Source organism: Triticum urartu, unplaced genomic scaffold (genome assembly GCF_056163025.1).
Source record: "Triticum urartu cultivar PI428250 unplaced genomic scaffold, HENAU_Tu73 scaffold735, whole genome shotgun sequence".
Taxonomy (NCBI): Eukaryota; Viridiplantae; Streptophyta; class Magnoliopsida; order Poales; family Poaceae; genus Triticum; species Triticum urartu.
The window spans coordinates 6,215-14,427 of NW_028260924.1; the positions used below are offsets into that span (position 1 = coordinate 6,215).

The 8,213-nt window shown below is 37.1% G+C and overlaps 1 non-coding gene across 1 annotated transcript; it reads left to right on the forward strand.

Annotated features, from left to right (window-relative positions):
• The first annotated feature begins 2,481 nt into the window (after positions 1–2,481).
• TRNAR-UCU (transfer RNA arginine (anticodon UCU)) lies at positions 2,482–2,553 on the forward strand. Its single transcript has one exon. It is a non-coding gene; the product is annotated as a tRNA-Arg (tRNA).
• Positions 2,554–8,213: the final 5,660 nt, after the last annotated feature.

Below are 8,213 nucleotides of genomic sequence, written 5' to 3' on the forward strand. Positions count from 1 at the left end.
TGGACAGGACATTTAGTTCATGTTGCTATTCCCGCATCCAGGGGGGAGTACGTTCGATGGAATAATTTCTTAGATGTATTACCCTATCCCCAGGGGTTGGGACCCCTTTTGACGGGTCAATGGAATCTTTATGCCCAAAACCCTGATTCGAGTAATCATTTATTTGGTACCGCTCAAGGAGCGGGAACTGCCATTCTAACTCTTCTTGGGGGATTCCATCCACAAACACAAAGTTTGTGGCTGACCGATATGGCTCACCATCATTTAGCTATTGCATTTATTTTTCTCATTGCCGGTCACATGTATCGAACTAACTTCGGAATTGGGCACAGTATTAAAGATCTTTTAGAAGCGCATACTCCTCCGGGGGGTCGATTAGGGCGTGGGCATAAGGGCCTTTATGACACAATCAACAATTCGATTCATTTTCAGTTAGGTCTTGCTCTAGCTTCTTTAGGGGTTATTACTTCCTTAGTAGCTCAACATATGTACTCTTTACCTCCTTATGCATTCATAGCACAAGACTTTACTACTCAAGCTGCTTTATATACTCATCACCAATATATTGCAGGGTTCATCATGACAGGGGCTTTTGCTCATGGAGCTATTTTTTTCATTAGGGATTACAATCCGGAACAGAATGAGGATAATGTATTGGCAAGAATGTTAGACCATAAAGAAGCTATCATATCTCATTTAAGTTGGGCTAGCCTCTTTCTAGGATTCCATACCTTGGGCCTTTATGTTCATAACGACGTCATGCTTGCTTTTGGTACTCCAGAAAAGCAAATCTTGATCGAACCTATATTTGCCCAATGGATACAATCTGCTCATGGCAAGACGACATATGGGTTCGATATACTCTTATCTTCAACGAATGGCCCCGCTTTCAATGCGGGTCGAAGCCTATGGTTGCCCGGATGGTTGAATGCTGTTAATGAGAATAGTAATTCGCTTTTCTTAACAATAGGACCTGGGGATTTCTTGGTTCATCATGCTATTGCTCTAGGTTTGCATACAACTACATTGATTTTAGTAAAGGGCGCTTTAGATGCACGCGGTTCCAAATTAATGCCAGATAAAAAGGATTTTGGATATAGTTTTCCTTGTGACGGCCCAGGGCGCGGCGGTACTTGTGATATTTCTGCTTGGGACGCATTTTATTTGGCAGTTTTCTGGATGTTAAATACCATTGGGTGGGTTACTTTTTATTGGCATTGGAAACATATCACATTATGGCAGGGCAACGTTTCACAATTTAATGAATCCTCCACTTATTTGATGGGATGGTTAAGAGATTACCTATGGTTAAACTCTTCACAACTTATCAATGGATATAATCCTTTTGGGATGAATAGTTTATCGGTATGGGCGTGGATGTTCTTATTTGGACATCTTGTTTGGGCTACTGGATTTATGTTCTTAATTTCCTGGCGGGGGTATTGGCAGGAATTAATTGAGACTTTAGCATGGGCTCATGAACGCACACCTTTAGCTAATTTAATTCGCTGGAGAGATAAGCCCGTGGCTCTTTCCATTGTGCAAGCAAGATTGGTTGGATTAGCTCACTTTTCCGTGGGTTATATATTCACTTATGCAGCTTTCTTGATTGCCTCAACATCAGGCAAGTTTGGTTAATTTAGTTTGTTTTTTTGTACTGTATCAGCACCTAGTTCATTACTCTTGATAGAGAGGGAGGATCTGCCTTTTTAGATTTCTTTTTCTATTTATTTTTCCATCTAGGATTAGAACCGTATACTTGGTAATAATAGCAACGACACATTATGGCAAAAAAAAGTTTGATTCAGAGGGAGAAGAAGCGGCAGAAATTAGAACAGAAATATCATTTGATTCGTCAATCTTTAAAAAAAAAGATAAGAAGCAAAGTTTCTCCCTTGAGTTTGAGTGAAAAAACGAAAATGCGAGAAAAATTGCAATCCCTACCGCGTAATAGTGCACCTACACGCCTTCATCGACGTTGTTTTTTGACCGGAAGACCTAGAGCTAACTATCGACATTTTGGGCTATCCGGACACGTACTTCGAGAAATGGTTTATGAATGTTTGTTACCGGGTGCAACAAGATCCAGTTGGTAAGGATAAAATACCCTTTCGTATTTGTATGGATTTCTGGAATTGATAATCATAGAGGAGCCCTCTTTACCATTCTGTATAAATGGACTATTCTATTTGTATAGATATTGGTAGAGGGGCGTATCCAACCCTCTTTTATCCACTAGTTACCCCTCTTTAGTTTAAGAGTATAGAGCAGTTTGGTAGCTCATAAGGCTCATAACCTTGGGGTTGCGGGTTCGATTCCCACTACCGCCTCCATACTCCTTCTTTATGATATATGCATGATATAATATATACATCATGCATTTGTATCTGGATTTTTTGATTTCCTAAAAGAGTTTTGGTCTAACAGTTTTTTCTCGGAAGAAGCAAAAAAATAAAAGAAAGAATAAAATATGAAAGAAAAGCGTCCATTGTCTAATGGATAGGACAGAGGTCTTCTAAACCTTTGGTATAGGTTCAAATCCTATTGGACGCAATCTTATTTCTATCTATTCTTTAAATAACTATACTAAACTAAAAACAAAGAAAACTTTTTTGCATGATTCAAATGAAAAAGCTTTCTCAACGATTCCTATTCTACTAACAAGAGTAGACATGCAAAATTTATTTGTTACTGAAGAGAAAACCGTTCCAGCTGTTCCTGAATAGCTTCCTTCAAAAGGATTTCCGCTTGCTCGGTGAATGTCTTGCTAGAAGATATAATTTCTTGGAATTGAGGTTTAGTATCTTTTAGATGTTTACGTAACTCATCCAGAAATTTATTTACCTGTTCAATTTCTAACGAATCAAGATATCCTCTTGTTCCGGTATAAATAGTAGCTATCTGCTCTTCCACTGGGAGAGGATTTGCCTGGGATTGTTTAAGCAATTCCCTTAATCGTCGACCCCTTGCCAATTGATTCTGACTTGTTTTATCGAGAGCAGAGGCGAATTGTGCAAAGGCTTGTAACTCTGCGAATTGCGCTAGTTCCAATTTTGATTTGCCAGCTACTTGTTTCATGGCTTTAATTTGAGCCGCGGATCCTACTCTGGAAACAGAAATACCCACATTAATAGCGGGTCGAATTCCGGCATTGAATAGATCCGCAGATAAGAATATTTGTCCATCTGTAATGGAGATTACATTAGTAGGAATATAGGCGGAAACGTCTCCAGATTGAGTCTCAACTATTGGTAAAGCGGTCATACTTCCTTCGCCTAAAAGAGAATTTAATTTAGCGGCTCTTTCTAAAAGGCGTGAATGCAAATAAAAAACATCCCCTGGATAAGCCTCACGTCCGGGAGGTCTTCTTAATAGAAGGGACATTTGGCGATAAGCTTGTGCCTGTTTGGAGAGATCATCATAAATTATTAAAGTATGCCGTTCGCGGTACATAAAATACTCAGCCAGGGCTGCTCCCGTATAAGGAGCGAGGTATTGTAATGTAGCAGGTGAATCCGCCATTTCAGCTACTACAATAGTGTATTCCATGGCCCCCTCCTCATGGAAAGTAGTTACTACTTGAGCTACGGAGGATGCTCTTTGACCGATAGCTACATAAACACATATTACACCTTGCCCTTTTTGATTGAGAATTGTATCTGTGGCTACTGCTGTTTTGCCAGTCTGTCTGTCCCCAATAATTAACTCTCGCTGACCGCGCCCTATAGGGATCATCGAATCGATAGCAATAAGCCCTGTTTGAAGAGGTTCGTATACGGAACGCCTGGAAATTATACTTGGAGCAGGAGATTCAATTAAGCGAGATTCGGAAGCTATAATTTCGCCTTTCCCATCAATAGGTTTAGCCAGAGCATTTACAACACGACCCAAGTAAGCCTCACTCACGGGTATCTGAGCAATTCTTCCTGTTGCTTTTACAAAACTTCCCTCTTGTATCATCAACCCATCGCCCATTAATACAATCCCAACATTTTTGGATTCCAAATTCAGAGCAATACCCCTAGTACCTTCTGCAAATTCGACTAATTCACCTGACATTATTTCACCAAGACCTATAATACGAGCAATCCCATCCCCCACTTGAACTACGCGACCTATATTCTCAATCCCTACTTTCCTATTATATTGTTCAATACGTTCGCGGAGAATTTTATGAATTTCGTCGACTCGAAGGGTTGCCATTAGTGTTTCTTGACTCTTTTTTCGGAAGCAAGGGGAAAAATAATGCCTAAATTCTAAACGAAAGTAGAAGTTCAAGGCCTAATTAATTTAATTATTTCTTCCATTCCAGGGACCCGAGAATGCCAATATTAGCACGAATCGTACGGAAATGTAACTCGGTATTCAAACAACTATTCAGAGTTCCTAGAGCTCCTTGTACGGCCTGTTGGAAAACCCGCTGTCGGACCTGATTCATTGCCCTTTGTTTTTCAAAATAAAGGGTTTCGTTTTTAGACTTTTCCAATTGTTCCAAACTAATAGAAGTAGCATTAATCAAATTTGCTTTTTCTCGTTCTATCTCAGAGTATCCATTCATTCGATACTCATCCGCTTCTAGTTCGACTTTCTGTAATCGAATCCGAGCTTTTTCGAGTTGCTCAATGGTCCCTCTACGCAATTCTTCTGAATTTCGAATAGTACTCAAGATCCTCTGTTTTCGATTATCTAATAAATCTTTTAATGAAAGTAGATTATTTTGTAAGTTTACAACTTTTATGATCTCTTCCCGAACCAAACATGAATCTTTCGATTCATTTGGCTCTCACGCTCCTTTTTTTTTTTCTATAGCTATTTCCATATCTTTTTTTTAAGTAATGAGCCTATCCTCTATCTTCTTTTTTATGTTTATATTTCAATATACCGAAACCTATATAAGACTAGATAAATATTAAGAGGACTCTTCCGCCTAGATAAAAATATATCATGGTCAGCAAAGTTGTTTCTTTATTTTTATTTGCCCTCTAGTTAATAATTTCAATTTCATTAAGAAAAACTAACTAAATAAATGGAAAATGAAAATTAATAGAATTCTTTTTTATTTTTTTTTTCTTCAAATCCAAAAAATTTCTCTTTTTTATACATAGGTCGTCGATTCGGCATTGGTTAAAAAAGGGCAGGGTGCCCCCTTTTTTTTCTAGTAAATAGTTCAAACCATTTTATCGATATGAGTGTTCTATATCAGATAAATTTTACATTAGCTATTTCCCGTTTAAATTGGTACTAATACTAATATAGTTGTAGAAAGAGTACCTCTTTTTGCCTGGACTTCAAGCAGTTTAGCTTTAACCGTGTTAATGGTCTCACATTCTTGGTTTATAGAGAATCAAAGTTGATTTACCAATGAGTCGCGAAATGCTATGGTTCTTCCATATGATTTCTGAATTTATTCAGAAGTAATTCGTCGAGATCGTGCACCCTTTTCTTATTTATCCGAAAAATACTAAAAAATATTATAAAGTGCAGCCGGATAGATCCAATCTATTCTTGAAATAGACAACTCGCACACACTCCCTTTCCAAAAAAAATCAAAACACCAACCACTACAGTTAGATTTATTAGATTTGTTGCTAAAATATCGGTATTAAGCCCGAAACTGCCAGCGGATGGCCAGTGAGCTAAAAAAACGAAAGAATGGGTTACATTTTTCATATGCTCTCCTCTTATAGATAGGACGAACAAAGAACAAAGTTTTTCGATCACTTACTTCGCTCGCCCTTTTTTGATCGGTTTTTTTAATGCAAATAGATTCAATCTAGTAATTTCTTTTAGATTAAGTCTTACGTCTTGTTTGACCGGTGAAAGACTTCCTTTGTTGAAATGTTCTGTTCCCAAAATTCCTAAAATAAAAGGAAAAAACTTTCCACTTTCCTAAACTAAGGACGGGAAATAAGAAGGTGAGCATATCTTCTAAATTAATAATACTCAACTCAGCCCTTCCTAGAATGGGGTATTATCTGTCCCGATAAATAGATAATTCCAGGAGTAATAAATAGGAGTAAATTAAATAAAGTATTGATATAATTGGAATTGTGGAAGCAAATACCAATTTACTAAAAAAAGAAAAAAGTATCTAATCGAAATCGAAAGAATTTTTTTTTTAAGATTAAACAAAAGGGTTCGCAAATAAAAGCGCTAGTGCCACAACTAGTCCATAAATTGTTAAAGCTTCCATAAAAGCTAGACTAAGCAATAAAGTACCTCGTATTTTACCTTCTGCTTCTGGCTGTCTCGCAATACCTTCTACAGCTTGTCCTGCAGCAGTACCTTGACCAACTCCAGGTCCAATAGAAGCAAGCCCTACGGCCAATCCAGCAGCAATAACAGAAGCAGCAGCAATTAGTGGATTCATGGTGAGTAGTTCCTCGTGTCAAAAAAAAGAAATGGTTAAGGATACAATCAACCAATAAATTCTTACTTCTAAGCTCTATTGGGGAGAAGTAAAGTAACTAAAAAGTACAAATTGAAATCAAATTGAAATGATAATGTGAATTGTCCGAACTACATAGAAGGGAATTCCATATCCATATATCGGATTAGATAATGAATCTAACCTAGGAATATATAATATAATATCCTATATATATACATTTGTTTCTTCTATTTTGTTTGCATATTTTCTCATTTTCTATTGAATCGGATTCTAAAATCATTGCTTAAAGTGGAAACCTGCATAAAAGAGGACTCCACTTATAGACATTAAGGATATTATAGTATAGATCTAGCCTGACTCCACCCTCCTTAATGCATATATACTTTGAAAATTCCATAATATAGTCTATTCTATTCTCTCTCCTACAACTCTAGGCTATATATTCATACGCATTTCTAACTATTTTTTTGCAACCAAGCAGATTATCTGGAACCATGCATGAATTGAGCTAAGCTGCAAAAAAAAAAAATACTATTTCCAAAAAGAGTCAATTCAATGATGACCCTCCATGGATTCACCTATATAGGCTGCGGCTAATGTTGCAAAAATAAGAGCTTGAATACCGCTTGTAAATAATCCAAGAAACATGACCGGTATAGGGATTACTAAGGGGACTAAAGAAACAAGAACAACAACGACTAATTCATCCGCCAATATATTCCCGAAAAGTCGAAAGCTAAGCGATAATGGTTTTGTGAAATCTTCTAGGATGTTAATTGGTAAAAGGATTGGAGTTGGTTTAATATATTTCTCGAAATAGCTCAATCCTTTTTTGCTAAGACCAGCATAAAAATATGCCGCTGACGTGAGTAAAGCTAAAGCAACAGTAGTATTTATATCATTCGTGGGCGCTGCTAATTCCCCATGGGGTAACTCTATAATTTTCCAAGGTAAAAGAGCACCCGACCAATTCGAAACAAAAATAAAAAGGAACATAGTTCCAATAAAGGGAACCCAGGGACCATATTCTTCTCCAATCTGAGTTTTGCTCAAGTCTCGAATAAACTCAAGGACATATTCAAAAAAATTCTGACCGTCGGTCGGGATGGTTTGTGGATTCCGAACAGCTATGACAACTGAACCTAGCAAGATAGTAATTACGACCCAAGAAGTGATGAGTACTTGGGCATGAATTTGGAAACCTCCTATTTGCCAATAGAAGTGTTGGCCTACTTCTACACCCGATATATCGTATAACCCCTTGAGTGTTTTAATGGAACAAGGTATAATATTCATATTGTCCTCTGATAAAAATTGAACTTCAAAAAAGGAATTCTTTTGATTCAACCATCTCTTTCTCAACTCAGCAACTTGAAGTATTAATCTTATATTTAGGATACCAAGAAAGCACATCAGATCATAATATATATCAATACCCTCTAATATATATCAATATTCCCCTTCTTTTTTCTATGCAAAAAAAATTCTATGCAAAAAAAAAGATATAGTAAAGTAAGTGATTCCATAAATTTACGCAGTTGCCCAAGAATTCACTATATATTCTTAATCAACGATTTCTTATATAGAGAGAACGGCCCTCACAAATTGAAAATACTAATTTGTTAAGAATCAATCGAATTGAAGTCATAGTGTCATCGTTGGCTGGAATCGATATATTCGCGAGATCCGGGTCACAATTTGTATCGACTAAAGAAATAGTAGGAATCCCCAAAATGGCACATTCCCGAAGAGCTATATACTCTTTTTGCTGATCAAGGACGATCACAATGTCTGGCAATCTCGTCATATATTTGATCCCGCC